Raw genomic sequence first — 13,497 nt, forward strand, 5'->3', positions numbered from 1 at the left:
TGAAATAAAAAAAATCCAAATGAATCTACTATGTGTGATGAAATACAATCGAACCCCGATACAATGGTGACATATTTTACTATCGTGCCTCGCTACGTTGGTGAATTATGCACCAGTAAAAGTGTTAATTTTTTTAGAACTTATTAAATTTACCAACGACGCTTGGGTACTAAGCATAATCGCCGGTAAAAGTGATTAATTTAGGGAAATTTATCAAATTTACGAAAATGCTGAGTGATTATGCACAATAACTGGATTTATCACATTTAATAATAAGACAACCATAAATATTTTTTATGGACATTGTATAATATTTTGTCATGCATGTATAGTTTTTATAATTGCATTTTTAATTTGGTCGCTGTATTTTAGAAATATATGACATCCATATTTGTTGGATATTTTGCCTGTTGTGGCCTTGTATTTGTATTTACCGTGACATATATTAGATGCTAAATCTGTTAGATACTTAAACAAAAATAATTCTCTACATGAATAATAATCCAACGAATAAAATATCGAGATATTTTATGGAGCATTACATACCACACATACTCTAGTCACACAAAATCTCTCCAATTTGAAGTAAAGAACAGCAATTTTTAAGGATTATTTAATCCTTTGACTGCTGCCGGTGTACTTTGAAGTACCACTTTCTTTTTAACCCCATAACATCCACTACATGCGTTGTTGGGTGTTCTATTTTGATGAAGGCTGATAATTACTTCATGATTACCAGATGACAGCAAAAATGTGGGACAATCACTTTTTAAATACGTTAATTAATAAAACTCAGGTGTTTCGCCCCTGTAAAAGTGTTTACTTCATTACAACTTTTGTGTGATGCAGTGAAACACTGCTTTTATAAATGTTTCTTAACAAATGTTTAAAACAAATTATGGTTTTCTTTGGTGGTAAAATAAATAAATATTCATGCATCTGTATTATTCAACCTGTTTCAATCGGTATTTTGTATTTTTGTGTGCACTAAATACTTTTTAAAAAAAACGTTTTTAGGCTCTAATTAGAACTAAAATGATATGTCACAAAATTTACATGATAATTATTTCATTTTTTCATAATGTGGTAGATAAAAAATTAAAGAAGATCCAGGTAAACAAGGGCTTGCTAAACGAAGGCTAATTAAACGAGGGCTATGTTCTACTGTATTTATTATCTATCAAATTTTTCAAAATTTTTAGAAAATATTGAACAAACTCGAAATTTTAAAAAAACAAACGAAGTATTAAAAGCATACAATACTCATGTTGCAATTAGTACTAAGTTGCCAGTCTTCAACTTGACAGGCCTGGTTTAAAATTCCAGTAAGTGGTTACACGAGGCAAAATACTTCAGGAATCGATTTTTAATTCTGTTTCGGACATATTTACTCGCATGCATAAAATGAGATTAAATGATCCAGAAAAATCTTGATGCAATGTCCAGGGCTATGTACGAAAGTATATAAAATCGACTAAACTGGAAAGATACGTAAAATATTGAAGACCTACTATTACGAGCTGCAATATGTGAACACATAGCATTTGAGCGATTTGAATTTAAACGGTTAACAAACATTATTGCCATCAGTCGACAGCTGCTATGCGCGTTACCGCACAATGCAATATACAGTTCATATTAAAAATTCTCCAACAGGCTAACAAAAAGTGTCAGTTTTTTTTAAAAATAAATATCATTTATGAAATTGAGCATCCATTTAGTAATATCAATTTATATGCGTGTGTATGAATATATATTTGTGCGCGCGTGTGTATTGGATATGGAGCGGGAATTTCACCCATCGTGCAAAGGAGTACCGTGAACGCGAGCCCAATGTACGCATGACGTCACTGACATTGCCCGTGCCCTATATTCCCGGCAGATCTCGGCTCTCCGAACGAGAGAACGCGAGAAAAAGGGCCGAGCGCCTCACTTCCTCTCACACATGCACACACACACACACACACACAGTTTATCGAACGGCCCGAACGGACGAACCAACCTCTCTGTGTGTGTTCTTCACCTTCAATTTTGAGGCGCATGCGTCCATAAACCACCGCGGTGAAATGATTCGGGAGATCGTCGCTGGAGGTGGTGGTGAAGTCCTCGGGTCCCTGAAGCAGTAACCGTTCGAAGGAGAAGCGGGAAAAGGACTTGGGCAAAACTCCAAGAAGAACCAAAAAATCTGCGGGTTGTAGCCCCGAACTGTTTTTCCTTCCCTTGTAAAGTTTACCCACAGGCTCCGGATCCCGATCCGTCAGAAAATGAACGCGTAACAATCCATCTCTGATTTTATACACTTCCTTATTAACGTATGAGCGTAAAAAAAGTGTATGAATAAACTGTACGAACATTCTCTATCACCCGTCAAAGATACGACGGCAGTTCGTCGATCGCCGTTCGTTCCCATGTATTGAACATGTAAAGGGAAGCTTCCTCGTGAACAATGTTCTAAAAAAGACGGGACTATCGACTGGATAACTCGGTGTTTCGGTTATCCCCCCCTCCCCCGGAAGGATCAGTCAGTCCAATACCTTCTCTTTTTTCCGGTTTTGCACGCTTCCCGAAAGATGCTGTCGAGCACATGTACGAATGGGGCATAACCATCGCAGCCAAATAGTTAGACATATCTCATCACAGAGCAGATATTCTGGGTCGTTCCTGTGAGGATCGCAAGAAATCTACAACCAGCGAGTCCGAATATAATTCGTTTAAATTTGGTCAAGTCCCGGATCAGGACTCAAGAGAAGAAACACCCGGTAAGTTGAAATTTTCGTCTAAACATTGTATGCGCACTTTCGTGAAAAACATACATATATATAGCATTTCTTACGTGTGGTTAAAGCAAAACTTTCTCACTTGCGTGATTGCTTGTTGCGATTTATATCATATAACGCTGAAATAGTATAGGTTTACGTCTTTGAGATCTTGAGATTGCGAAATTGTATGAATCTCGAAAAAATTCACATGCTTTTCTGGCTGCACAATTATTGAACGATTATATAGATTGCAAAATAAAAGTATGAAAATTTTTTGTCGTCGAACAACCGACAAAATGTTTGCACGCAGAATGCAAATTCCACAATATTGATGACCAACTTAAGTTTTGACTTGCTACGACTAAAATAACAATATCAATCTATTTAACGATTGAAACCTCATAATGTCTATCTGATATTTTCCCCTGCAGTTCTTATAAAATATAACCTCACTTTAAACTTCAATTCTCGACATATGCATTTTTGCATGTGAAAGGTCGTAATGTCGAGTGAAATTAGAAATAGTTTTATTGCAATAGTTTGACGTTGAGAACTCACATGAAAAATACCGTTTTGAACAATATTAGTGGCACTTTAATACACGTGTTATATTAATCATTATTTATATTTTAAGATAAACTATAATTATTGGTCATATCTTTTCAACAATATTCAGGAAAGTGAGAAATATTTCAAAGACCATTGTTGCAAACATTCGATTAAGTAAATGAATGACAAGTATCTGAAAGCACACACATAGGAAGATATCCATTTGAATCGAATATAATTATAGAACTTCAAACTAACGGTGGAAAAAAAATATTCTCAATTGTGCAATATGTGTTTTTTTATGTGTGTGATGTACCCGAAGAACTTTCTGGTCGTGACTACATGGATCACAAATTCGAGAAATGGTAAGAAAATGCATCATTCAGCGGCAAGCGGACAACAGCAAGAACAACTCAAGGTAAAAACTAAACTGGAAGATTGTGATAATATTACGTATAAGTCAGTTACAGATGAGATTGCATCGATAAAGCAGTGCAACTCAATATATAGATGAGTTTACATCGAGAAAAAAAGGGCTTTTATAAGTTATATACGGAAAGTTAATATGAACGAGATACCTTTTTACTAAACTGATACGTCTATCCCGTTATTAGATATATAGTATGTAAGTATTATACATAGACACTGGTCTTAATTTACGACAAAATTAAAAACCTATCTCTCAATATATATATATATTTGTGTTACACGTTAATACATGCAAGAGGGATTAAATAACCATTTACAAAAGTTATAATAAATTCCGATCAACTAAAAACACGATTTATGCAAATCAAACTTAGATAAAAACTTTTTTCCCCTGAAATTCAAGTAAACCACTGTTAGTTTTAATCCGGTTTCAGCAATATTGTAAATAGTTATGTCATTGGTTAGGATCGTAACAAGTTTTTTATTCCATAAAAAAATTGAATATTCACTGATGATACAACATTACGTGGGAAGAAAAGAAACGTATGAAAGAGGTAATTACTGTAGTTTTAATCAAAGGATAACGTAATCGCTGTTCCATCTCATTCGTAAGTAAAATATATTTCCTCATATTAAGTAGTGTGATATACACTAATAAACTATATATATGTTACGGCAAATGTGATGAATCTATGGCATTGTACCTAACGTCGTTGGTAAATTTGATAAATTTCCCTAAATTAATCACTTTTACCTGCGATTATGCATAGTATCCAAGCGTCGCGTCGTTGGTAAACATGATAAATCGTACTATATCATATACTATACATGATAATTCATACATACTGTATTGTATCATTATATGGGTACGATATTAAAATTTGTCATCATTATATAGGGGTCCGACTATATTTATCACACATACTAGACTCATTTGGAATTTTTTTCATATTTATGAAATTCACCAATTATACTAAGGTATTATGCACAATCACAGATAAAAACGATAAATTTCCGGTATTTATCAAATTTACCAACGACACTTGGTTATTATGCATATTCCACGGTAAAAGTGATGAATTTATCCAACTTATCAAAACGATGAATAATAACCGATTTATCACATTTCCTGTAACATACATACATATACATACGTACACACGCGTGCGCGCACGCACACACACACACAAGTACCGTTTCTTATCTAAAACATGGTAAACAGTAGCTGAGCTGTTTTAGCTAAAACTAAAACATCCTAATGCAGTAGCATAATCACCTTCAAGAACCGAATCTTGAATTAAGAAACCAATGTAATTCTCGAAAAAGGAAAGACTCACCTTAGAATTATAAACGACTGACTTTAAACATCCAATCATAAATCATTCCATAACAATAGATATAATTTAAAATTGTTAAGGATAAAAAGAAAGATGAGATTTCTTCCATATCCCTGTTCAGACAACACTCAGAATATTGATTAATATGGGTAAAAATAAATGTTTTAGCATTAATTTCATATAGGGCCGTACTACAGGCAAACGTGATTTTGAAAACTCGAGAATTTTCTAACATTGTCTTTTGTTTTCCCTAAAATTTTGTGCCCCCCCCCCACCTAAAGGTGGCCACCAGAGGCGGCCCTAGCGTCATAATATGTGTACGACCAAACTAGCGCAAAACTGGCAATTTAAAGTTGATTCTGGAAGATCAGAGGCTTCCATATTCAACCATTTGATCGAATAATTAATCCATATTTCCAACAAGTTTTTTATAGTTTAATATCGTGTACTAATTTTTAGAAAAATTAAAAAGAAATTTATTTTAAAATCGATAGAGTATATCAAATAATTATTTAAATGATATCGAGAAGAAAAATTGAATGAAATGGCATACTTCGACCTGAAGTAAAATTTTCTTCATTTCTTAAACAACATATCCGAGATATTCCGAGTCACTCGCAGCCATATAACGGTTTTAAAAATAAATTTTCTATTTGGCATTGAAGTATTAAAAAAAATTAAATGTATTTCTTCACAAACGTGGTATTTGCAGCATTTATGGGATGGTTCTTCCTCTTGCACCGTAAGTCATTGTTATAACGAGCATCTGACACAATGACGGCTCCTTCTTGAAAAAAGTCGAAGAAATCTGTCATCAAGTCAGAGATTGCTCAAGTTTAATAATTGACATCTCCTTAGATAGAATTACTTGCGAAAGTTCGATTTTCTCTTTTAAACTTAAAAATTTATTTTATTCAAAGAACTGTTAAAGATTCAAAGAAAAAGATGACTTTCTCTCTTACATAACGTCACAATTACTTTTGATATCTTTGAAAGCAAATCTAAAAATGAGAATTAATAATTACGTTTAATGTATTTCTAAAAAAATAATGTCTGATTATTCTTAAGATGTTGTAAGGTTCAAGGTGGTTGGATAAGTCTCGTTTTTCAAGTTGAATGTCTTGATTCGTAATTTTATTGTTATATCTTGTCTTTATTTTCCTCACGTTTTCCGCTTTGCATTGTGTTGTTCCAACTACTGCCACCAGTTACAACTTCATATATATTCTTACTTCTTGGTTTAAGTGCCAAGAATTCGTGCCAAAATGGAGATTTACCAAACTCACGTAATCGGTTCAAACTGTTGATCATAAAAAAAGGAGAAAAGCCGCACTTGTTGTGAAAATTGTCATTTAGAAGTTAGTCTGCTTCGAACATACGTTGATTCTGGCCCTATGATATAGTTTTTCGATAAATATTCATGTTCATGTGAAAACAAAAAACTGAATAATCCGGGAAACGTTATAATATATGTCACTATCGGTTTTTGTATCATTTGACTGATGGGTTCATCAACATTGCTGAAGAAGTCTTACAAGACACAAGGTCGTGACGCAATGTCACAGATTTATGATTAACACCCGAATTCTTGAGCTAATACGTACGATCAGATGGAATCAGCTGATTCAGTGCAACATGCTTCCATGGTTGGCTAGTCGCTGAGTCTTTAGTCTTACAGGGTATATAGGTCATTAAATACTGTTAAAGTGGTAATGGAATAGAGTTATTGTGTTTCAAAACTTTGGCTTGTTTGATATCAAGATAAAACGTGTTTTTTGGTGAATAACTGAATATTCTGAATTGTTCAGCATTATCAAACTGACACTAAATAAGTTGTGGTTTCGTGAGTATTTCAAAAGCTATTCCAAACTGAATAAAATTTCAATGGTAAATCGATTGAATAATCTGTTTTGCATATTCAGTTCAATACTTATTCTAATGATTATGGTATTGCTATGCAGAATAAGACAGAAGATAATATGACTAGACTAAACTTTTTTTTCATTAATTTTTTCCCTAAGCCCATTTGAAAAATTCTAAAAAATTGTTGATGGTAAAAAATCTTTAGAATATTAACGAGAAAAAAAAACTCAACGAGTCTAAAAAAAGTCTCAATATAATAAAAATATGAAAAAAATGGTTTCTATTTCAGCCATTTAAACAGTGGTGGTACTATGGTCAATCGAATCATTTTTGTCTTTTGCTTATTTAAATAATATTGCTTACTTTGCTATAACGTTTCAATAAAAAAATTGAGAAACATTTAATGGAAAATAAACAAAAACGAAAGTAGTATTGAAATAGAATACAAATACAACGCCACAACAGGCAAAATGCCCAACGAGGTGACTGAGAAAAATGGAAATAAAATTGAAACATATTTTGATGAGTTTGAGCAAAAAACACCGGAAAAATATTATGAAACGAATTTGAAATTTTTGTATAAAACAAAAGCAGTTGATATTCGCTCACTTCTAGCGAATATATAGCCCACACACACGTTCATAAAACCAATTCATCAAACGTCATTAATTTATTCCATTATTATTAAGCTCCTATTTCAGGCAGATTTTAACATCAAACCAAACTAAAACAAGTGAAACAGAACAAGCATAAAAATGCAGATACCTCGGCTAACGGAGATAGTTCGTTCCGAAATCGCATTCGTTAGCCGAAATGTGATTTTCCATAGGTTTTTAAGGAAAATCGTTTAAATCGTTACAGGTGTGGCCCAACCTTTCGGAGTAACTTTTATAAAAAACCTAGAAACACTATAAAAACTAGAAGCTAACCAAAGGCTGAAGTGAACAATTTCGCAATCTAATGAAGTAGAATTCAAAGGAAAATGAAATACTTAAGAATTTTACACCCTGTTCATAATCCTGTCGGGTTCCTAGGTGTCTTATGTCATGTAGTCAGCTCACATCTTTGTCTCATACTTATGCAGATGGAAAAGATAATCTCCTGGAATGCCCAAAGTGGTGTTCTGCAACCTTTTTACTCGTGTAAAAGTTTTTGAATAATTTAAAGGGAGATGGAAAAATTAAATTTTTTTTTACTTTAATATACACAAGTAGGTCAAGTTCGTAAGCCATAATGTAAAATACAGTAAAAAGTGCGCGAGTTGGTATGCTATGTCATATAGTCAGCTCATTTCTCTTTCACACACAAAATCATTCATTAGCCGAGGTAGTCGTTATCCGAGATATCACTGTAGGCATTATGCAATTAATATTGAGCAATAATAAAACCGGAAAAACTGAAACAAAAATGTAACAAAATACCAACGCACAAGCTCTTTAATTAACATATTTGCGCAATATATGACGAATCAACGTTAAACTATGCATCCTTGACCTAAAGTAAATCAGGTTGCATGCAAAAAAAGCATATAGTTGGACAAACTATTAGCATCATCCATCGGATTCTGTACATAATAAGCAAAATACAGAAAGTTGGCTTTACTACCAACGGGGCTGTTTTACTACCAGACATCTTACACATTTATAATTTCCACCACATGTAAACAGATTCACTCCATTTAATTAATCCTAAATCTGCAACCAACTAGCAACACAACTTCATGACGGAATTTAAAAATTGACCGGTAATCTCTTACAAGAAAACGAGTACGTTTCGCTTGTCTTTAATTGAGATCGCAATCGTTTCCCGACATTAACCGAGAATGTCCTCGCGTTTTTAAAACTTCGGTTTAAAAAACATTCCTTCAAATTAATAATAACAAATATCAAAGAAAGTATAACTTTAACAAGCCATTGTGTAACTTTTAATTTTGTTGCAGTGGTACTGTAGATTATTTGTCAGATCATTTTTTAATTGAAATGCATCCGTCATCTTGTGCGCATGTGCTTCTAGGAAATGTCGGTCACTCTTTCTCTTGTACCTTTAGAGATTTTACTCTTTGATATTTATCCCGCGGGGCATCATTAAAATTCCGGTACAGCACCAATAACATCCATCTTTCTTTTTTACAGGAATAAAAGGTCAAAAGCGATTTTGTCTCGTGTGCTTGTCACGCACTTTTTAGTGACCTTTTCCCTCAATCTATTCTATTTTGCTATTGGGAAAGGATTTAGGAACTGAATAAAGATTCAATGCAAAATATCTCGAAACTTGCCACTTGGGTAGTTCAGTTCAGAAACTTATGATAAATGAAGAAAGCGATCGAAAAAGCTCAATCATATATCTTACAAAATATACATAAATATAATTTGGATCGGAAAACTTGGGTTGTAGACATTTGGGGTATTTTGTATGAATTGATAAAAATAGTTTTAAAGATACTTCCTTACCATCTCGTCTATAATCACCAAAAGAATGGAATGATTTTAAAACCGTCTTATCATGTTTCTTTCGACTTCATATTGCGGCTGTATATTTCTTCATGGTCTGACTTGGTACTTGTACCCTTTCATGTACTATTTAATGACAATTCGATTAATACAACATTTTCTTATTAAGTGTAGGCAATATTAAAAACTTTCAAGCAACAATCGTGTTAACCATTGTATCCTGTCGATTTCAAGAGAGATTTAGTATTAATGAGCGATGTGTCCAATTTTTTTGCGCATTTTTGAAATTAAAATATGCCTCGAGTTTATTTTTCAACAATTTACAGAGAGCACATTAATTTGTCACAAATCACGTTGTTTTAAACCTTACCGATAAAATGTGTAGAAGTACTTCTCATAAACGTACGTAAACTGAAACGAACAGTTTGGTGTTATATAACATAATACTAATTTTTCAAATTGAACTACACTTCCTTTGCAGTAAGATATCAATACAAAGTCTACACTCATTATAACGAACCCGCGTGTTCTACGGAAAACAGACGATATATCGGAAGTTTGGAAAAGATCTATAAAATTTAGCTTTTCAACAAAATTCCATATTCTACATAATAAAAAAATTGTATTATTCATTTTTGTTATGATGAAAGCGGCTGCAATTAAAATGTAGCAAATTAGGAAATAATCAAATTTATATTCCTAATACAGTTCGTACATTTTACTCACAAAAATACTGTACACACACAACAACACACACACACTTGGCTAAAACCTACATTTATTTTTCAATGCATGCAGTAAAATAATCAGAAATCGTCGTTTGTTTCCCAGGTGGTAATAAAACGGTACTGTATTTATCTACACTGCTCAAAACAATTAGGGGAGCAAGCAAAAAAGTGAAGAAAACCGTGCGAGACAGCCACGTATTGGCATACAATGGATAGTACACGCGTATCAATGCGCAATACAGAAAAAAGACGTAAAAAAATTTGGAATTAAGCTTTAATTGTTTGAAAATATGGAAAAAACATGAAAAGATGATTTAGGGCAACAATTTGGTTACATGTAAACGATAAAAAAAAGTACTGTTTAGACATGATGCATGAGTTTTAATAGGGCGTGTGGTCTCCTCGAACAGCTAAGACTGCTGCACACCTGTTTGCCATGGATGCGATGAGGTTATCGATCAGACTTTGGGGAATACTGTTCCACTCCTCAAGAAGTGCAATCTGCAAGTCTCGGACAGTAACAGGCGGCCTTGATCGCGCAGCAATGCGTCGTCCGGATTCGATTGGATTCAGGTCAGGAGAGCACGCTGGCCATTCCATACGCTGTATTGTTTCAGCTTCAAGCATGTTCTACACCAGACGAGCTCTATGCGGTCGGGCATTATCATCCTGGAAAACAAAGGAATCTCCAATGGCTCCAGCGTAAGGGATGACATGAGGTCGCAGTATCTCGTCTGCATACCTTCGGGCCGCCAAAGTGCCATTCCGAATGATATGCAGGTCCGTACGTCCGCCTATGCTGATTTCCCCCCACACCATCCAACCAGCTCGTCTGTATTGTGACCTTTCACGAACGAATGCGGGGTTATTTCGAGTGCCCCTGTCCCTCCATACCAGAACACGTCGGGTGTCACACTCCAGACTGAATCGGGACTCGTCTGTAAACAGCACTTGGCTCCAATCATGTTGCTCCCAATCTCGATGTTCAGCAGCCCATCTTCTTCGGGCCGCACGGTGGCGTGGGGTCAACGGAATGCAGACCATTGGCCTACGTGCATAGAGCCCTCCCTCATGAAGCCGGTTACGTATTGTTTGGCTGGACACCCTTCGTCCTGTTGCCAAGAGCAACCGTCTTTGCAGCTGCGTAGCATTCTCTGTTCTGTTTCGACGGGCTGTTAACCGTATATACCGGTCATCAGTTGCTGTAGTGGCGCGTGGCCGACCTTGCCCTGGTCGACGTCTAACATTTCCTGTTCCTTGGAATCGATTCCACAGCCTTGCAACAACACTTCTGGCGACTCCAACAGCGTCCGCGACACTACGTTGTGTTTGCCCGGATTCCAGTCTGCCTATAACACGCCATGCCATGGATTCCGGTAAATCACGTTGTTGAGACATCCTCAAGTCACCTTGTCTCAAAAAAAAAATACTGCGCAATGGAATTTCACAGTTACGGCAGTAAAACAGACGTTTCTGCAACATCCCGATTTCTGCCCTTATCTCCTTTTTCTGGTTTTTGACGTCATGAACTTTGATTTGCATATGAAGTTTTCTTCTTCCGTTTCCTGCTAGGCTTTAAGTTATGGATGATTCATTTTATGTTACTTATCGGTATACATCTTTGCGTAATTTTGTTAAAACCATGTGCTCACCTAATTGTTTTGAGCAGTGTATATGATCTCGATTAAAATTTCCTTTAAATCCTTGTCAAGCTTTTCTCAAAATACAACAACATTTTTTACACCGATAAATTCCCTCTACAACGACGCAAAGGCGAGATGAGACACTTCTCATTCACCAAAGAAAAGAGGTTCGATAAATGAGACAATGAATATTCCGCCATTGTTAGCAATTTAATCGAATGAGAAGAATACAATTAGTAGTTTATTGGAAGGTCTTTTTTTCCGCGGTTCGTTACATCTTAACACGGTTATTTTATGCATGCAACGGCTAATTATTAAAATTATCGTAATAAAGAACTGATGATTGAGCCACTTTATTTGCGTATAGTAAATACAGGGTGATTCTAAATTCATGGGACAAACTTTAAGGAGGTGATATAAGGCACCTAAACAAGCATTTCTGATCATAAAATGTGCGGTCGAATCGCAATAGCAAAGCCGACAGAGAGTGTTTTAAGAGCAAAGAGGGTGTTCAACAGCATTTTACCAAAAAAAAATATCATATTTTTCCGACGAATTTGCTGCGATATGTGCTATTAGTCATTCGGGGAAGCATATGTACCTTCGGACTGCATTGGTGTTTGTTTTCATTGGTACAAGGTTATGCTCCGACAAACAATAATCAAGTAGTATAATGACTTGTGGTAGAATTTGAGTTACCCAAGTTGCACCATGAGAAGGCCTACCAAATTGCAATACCTTGCACCCTTGAAAGGTCGATTGCAGTTATTGCAGCAAATTCGTCAGAAGAACATCATACTTGCTTTTGGTGAGTGCGGTTGCACACTCTCCAAACGTTTTTCCTATTGCGATTCGACCTCACATTCTATGTTGAAAATGCCTGTTTAGGAGTCTTACATGACCTCTTAACCCTTAGGGGCTCCTCTCATCCAGGGATGATTACAATTTTTTCTTTTACACGATGAAATTCTTTAAATAACGTATAGATGGCATACATGTATGTATAGTTTACTGCCAAAGCCCGAAATTCGCCAATTCGCGAAGTGGCCGGTGATGCTTGGCCGAAGTCCGATAACAAAAGACATGATTCGGGACCATCGTGAAGTTGGAGTATTTTTCCGTGATAATTATGCCCACGTTAATTATGGTACCCCATCAAACCCAAGTCGCGATGCGGTAATCATTTTTTTTCTCCAAAATTTAGTAGGAAAACTATATGTTGTTATAATTATTTTCATAGTTTTTCACTCGTCACACATGGTGCTAATCCAATGCAGTTGCTATATACAGACATGTATCACACGTTAGCTATTATAAAAAATTGAATTAGGCTCCTACCGGGCTGTCTTACATCAGCACAACGAAATTTGGCCCGGGATATCCAGCCACTTCACGAAATGGCCGGCCAAAGTCCGAATCATTTCTACAGTTCGGACTTTGCCCAAAACTCTTGGCCAATTCGCAAAGTGGCCGGCCCCGTCGTGAATTAACCGCACTTCGGGCTTTGGCAGTAACATATTGCAGAGGTTGCATAGCAAATAGGAGGCATGGCATTTTACTAGTGAACGATTGGATCCTAGAGGTATACTTTTAGTTAGACAAAATTTTCAAATCACGTGTAGTACTCAGAAATTTCATTCATGTTTCAAAGAATTGTATAATTACTAAAATAGAAAAATTCACTTTTTATGTAGTTTCCGTAGGCTTCAAAACCCAGTTAGAAAGTTGTTGACCTGTCT

At 35.4% G+C, this 13,497-nt stretch overlaps 1 protein-coding gene across 1 annotated transcript in view; it reads left to right on the plus strand.

Annotated features, from left to right (window-relative positions):
* Nucleotides 1-1,963: 1,963 nt before the first annotated feature.
* LOC149065786 (plasma membrane calcium-transporting ATPase 2-like) overlaps nt 1,964-13,497 on the plus strand; it is a 185,668-nt gene continuing 174,134 nt past the window's right edge. The window contains exon 1 of the mRNA XM_089253480.1: nt 1,964-2,759. The gene's annotated coding sequence lies outside the window, so the exon portion shown is untranslated. The remainder of the gene's footprint in view (nt 2,760-13,497) is intronic.

This window comes from Pholcus phalangioides, unplaced genomic scaffold, assembly GCF_987345545.1.
Source record: "Pholcus phalangioides strain wild (caught in Gottingen) unplaced genomic scaffold, Ppha-v1.0 ptg000039l_1, whole genome shotgun sequence".
Classification (NCBI taxonomy): Eukaryota; Metazoa; Arthropoda; class Arachnida; order Araneae; family Pholcidae; genus Pholcus; species Pholcus phalangioides.